Below are 4,931 nucleotides of genomic sequence, written 5' to 3' on the forward strand. Positions count from 1 at the left end.
GCTTTGAAGCATGAGTGTGTGTTTACTTGATTGAAACTTTTAAGCAAGATCAAGTATGTGTCTTTGAAGAGTGTCTTCTTTTCATTGTAATTCTTGTTTTATATCACTGCTGTATTGAGGGGGAGTGAGTAGGATCTCATATCTAAGAGTTCTTAGGTAGAAGTTACACGGGTAGAGATTAGGTGAAAAGACTGTAACTTGAAGTTGTTTACTGAGAGTCTTTGAACTAATTCTGTTTAGTGGATTTCCTTCCTGGCTTGGTAGCTCACAGACGTAGGTGAGTTTGCACCAAACTGGGTTAACAATTGCTTGTGTCTCTTGCATTATTGTTCTTTATCTTTTATCCTGTTTGTATTGTTCAGATATTAGTGTCGTGACATTACCTTCAACATCTCATATCTGATACCATAATTTCAATTGGTATCAGAGCAGACATCCTGCTCTGGTTCTGGGTGAGATCTAGGGACGTTACTTTCTGGTACTATGGATAGAGATTGAGGATTTGTTCACTGACCACCTATTCTGGATGGATTCAACTATGACTACTGGAAACCTCGAACGGTAGCCTTTCTAAAATCTTTGGATAATAAGGCTTCGAAGGCTGTTTTAACAGGCTGTGAACATTCAGTTATTACCAAGGAAGGAGAAGCTACAACTGATAAGAAAGCTGAGGAACAATGGACCAAGGAGGAGGACGATCTAGCCCTTGGGAACTCCAAAGCATTGAATGATATATTCAATGGAGTAGATAAGAACATCTTCAGATTGGTAAACAACTGTGAGGTGGCTAAAGATGCCTGAAACATTCTCAAAACCACTCATGAAGGCACCTCTAGAGTGAAGATGTCTAGACTCCAGCTGCTCACTACCAAGTTTGAAAATTTGAGGATGAAATAAGATGAAAATATTCATGAATTTCATATGAATATCCTTGAAATTGCTAATGCTTCAGGAGCCCTGGGTGAGAAGATGTCAGATGAAAAACTAGTGAGGAAAATACTCAGATCACTTCCTAAGAGATTTGCCATGAAAGTGACAGCCATAGAAGAGTCTCAAGACATTTCCAATATGAGAGTTGATGAGCTAATTGGTTCCCTCCAAACATTTGAGATGGAATGTGTGATGGATCTGAAAAGAAAGTCAAAAGCATAGCCTTCATGTCAAACACTGAAGAGAAAGAGGAAGAAAGTGGTCAAGATACTGATGAAGATCTGGAAAATGATGTAGCATTACTGGGAAGACAGTTCAACAGACTTCTGAAAAAGATGGATGTAAGGTTTAAGGCTAATGTCAAGAACATCTCATTTGACATTAGTAAATCCAATAATGCTGGAAGAAGAACAAGATCTGATGAAAAGTCCAAAGAAGGAAAAGGAGTTCAGTGCCATGAATGTGATGGGTATGGACACATTAGAGGTGAATGTGGAACCTACCTTAAGAAACAAAAGAAGAGTTTTGCTGCTACTTGGTATGATGAAAGTGAAACAGAAGAGTCTGCAAATCTTGTGATTGCCTTGACTGGAAGATGGGGTTCTGATGAAGACTCAAGTGATGATGAAGTAACCTTTGATGAGTTAGCCACTACCTACAGAAAGTTGTGTCATAGAAGTGAAGAAGTGTGTCAAGAAGTTGAAAGTCAGAAGAAAAAGATAGCACAACTGGAGAATGAGAAGGCAGAACATTTGGAAACCATCTCTAAGTTGAAGACTGAAGCAGTGTTCTTGAATTCCAAACTGGATGAGATGACAAAGTATGTTAGAATGCTAAATAATGGATCTGACACCTTAGACAAAATTCTCCAGACTGGACAAATGGCAGGAGACAAGTCTGACATTGGGTTCAATGAATCCAAACTTGAGTGCAGTCACACTGGTAGCAAACCCAAAATGTCACATCATATGTCACAACATCCTAAAGGAAGACAACAGAAAGGGAAACATCAAAGATGGAGATGTCATTACTGTGGAAAATTTGGCCACATAAAACCATTCTGCTATAAATTGTATGGCTATCCTAGTCCTTCTCATCATCAACCTAGACCCAAACATCACATAACTGTCAACAGGAAACAATGGGTTCCTAAGACTGGTGTTACAAACCTGATAGCTCACACTTCCCTCAGTGTTTCAGCCAAAGAAGACTGATATTTTGACAGTGGGTGCTCCAGACACATGACTGGAAACAAAAACCTGCTAACCAACCTTCATCCTTATGCCACCAGCTATGTAACCTTTGGTGATGGAGCAAAGGGTGAAATCAAGGGGATTGGTAAGCTAAACTGCCCTAGAGTCCCTAACCTTGACAATGTACTTCTTGTTAAGGAACTGACTACAAACCTAATAAGCATCAGTCAACTATGTGACCAAGGTCTAACTGTAAACTTCACAAAAACTAAATGTCTGATTACTAATAAAGAAAATTAAGTGATCATGAAAGGAGTCAGGTCTAAGGACAACTGCAATATGTGGAGTTCTCAAGAGACTGGTTATTCATCAATGTGTACTCTAGCCAAAGAAGAAGAAGTGAAGATATGGCATCAAAGATTGAGCCATCTGCATCTTAAAGGAATGAAGAGGATTATATCAGTTGAAGCTGTTAGAGGAATTCCAAACTTGAAGATTGATAAAGGAAGAGTTTGTGGGGGAGGGTCAGATTGGAAAACAGACAAAGATGTCACATCAGAAGCTCAGGCATGACACCACTTCCAGAGTGCTGGAACTTCTCCATATGGACTTGATGGAACCCATGCAGGTGGAAAGTCTTGGTGGGAAGACATATGCTTATGTAGTGGTGGATGACTTCTCCAGATACACCTGGGTCAATTTTATAAGATAAAAATCTGATGTATTTGAAGTCTTCAAAGATCTTTGTCTAAGACTTCAAAGAGAAAAAGAAAGTCAGGTTATCAAAATCAGAAGTGATCATGGGAAGGAATTTGAGAACAATAAATTTGTTGAATTCTGCGCATCAGAAGGAATTAGTCATGAATTATCATCTCCCATTACTCCTCAGCAAAATGATGTGGTAGAAAGGAAAAATAGAACTCTCCAAGAATCAGCCAGAGCTATGATTCATGCTAAGAAATTGCCCTACCACTTCTGAGCTGAAGCTATGAACACAACCTACTATGTTCACAACAGAGTAACCTTGAAGAAAGAGACTCCTACTACCTTACATGAAGTCTGGAAAGGGATAAGACCTACAGTCAAATACTTCCATGTGTTTGCTAGTAAATGTTATATCTTGACTGATCGTGAACAAAGAAGGAAGATGGATCCCAAAAGTGATGAAGGAATATTTCTGGGCTACTCAACAAACAGCAGACCATATAGAATCTTTAATTCCAGAACAAAAGTAATGATGGAATCTATCAATGTTGTGGTTGATGATCAGTAGACTGATGTCACAGACGATGTTGAGACATCCCTAAATGATCCCATAACTGATTTCCCTAGTAATGAGAATGAACTCACTCAAGCTGAACCTGAAGCTGACAAAATTAATAAGGGACCCTCTATCAGAATTTAGAAGGATCATCCTAAAGATCTCATTATAGGAGACCCAAATAAAGGAGTCACAACTAGATCAAGGGAAGTGATTTCACATGGTTGTTTTGTGTGCAAGATTGAGCCTAGGAATGTCAAGGAAGCCTTGACTGATGAATTCTGGATCAATGCCATGCAGGAAGAGTTAGGCGAATTCAAGAGAAATGAAGTATGGGAACTGGTTCCAAGACCTGAAGGAATAAATGTCATTGGAACAAAGTGGGTGTACAAGAATAAATCTGATGAACAAGGGGTGGTTACTAAAAATAAAGCAAGATTAGTAGCACAAGGATACACTCAAGTTGAAGGAGTTGACTTTGATGAAACATTTGCCCCTGTAGCTCACCTTGAATCCATTAGACTATTGCTTGGAGTGGCATGTATTCTGAAGTTTAAACTGTTCCAAATGGATGTAAAAAGTGCCTTCTTGAATGGCTACTTAAATGAGGAAGTATATGTTGAACAACCTAAAGGATTTACATATCCAAATCTTCCAAAGCATGTGTACAAGTTGAGGAAAGCCCTTTATGGTTTGAAACAAGCTCCTAGGGCTTGGTATGATAGACTCACAATGTTCCTCACTAACAATGGATACAGGAAGGGAGGCATTGACAAGACCCTATTTGTTAAGAATGAAGGAGGAAAACTCATGGTGGCTTAAATATATGTGGATGATATTGTGTTTGGTGGGATGTCAGATCAGATGGTCGAACATTTTGTTAAACAAATGCAGTCTGAATTTGAAATGAGCCTTGTTGGAGAGCTGACCTATTTTCTTGGGCTACAAGTCAGGCAAATGGAAGATTCTATCTTTCTATCTCAAAGAAAATATGCCAGAAACATTGTTAAGAAGTTTGGCATGGAGAATGCAAGTCATAAAAGGACACCGGCTCCTACACATCTGAAAGTCTCCAAAGATGAAAATGGTGTTAGTGTAGATCAAAGTCTCTACAGAAGCATGATAGGAAGTCAGCTATATCTCACAGCAAGCAAACCTGACATTGCTTTTGATGTAGGTGTTTGTGCTAGATATCAAGCTAAACCAAAAGTCAGTCACATAAACCAAGTGAAAAGGATACTGAAATATGTCAATGGCACCAGTGACTATGGGATGTTGTATACTCATGGATCTGGATCTATGCTGACTGGATACTGTGATACTGACTGGGCTGGAAGTGCTGATGATAGGAAAATCACATCAGGAGGATGTTTCTTCTTGGGGAACAACTTAATATCATGGTTTAGTAAGAAACAAAATTGTGTGTCCATGTCCACTGCTGAAGCTGAATACATAGTCGCTGGAAGTAGTTGTTCTCAACTGGTTTGGATGAAACAGATGCTGACTGAATACAATGTCACGCAAGATGTCATGACATTGTACTGTGA

Source organism: Lathyrus oleraceus, chromosome 7 (genome assembly GCF_024323335.1).
Source record: "Lathyrus oleraceus cultivar Zhongwan6 chromosome 7, CAAS_Psat_ZW6_1.0, whole genome shotgun sequence".
NCBI classification, from domain to species: domain Eukaryota; kingdom Viridiplantae; phylum Streptophyta; class Magnoliopsida; order Fabales; family Fabaceae; genus Lathyrus; species Lathyrus oleraceus.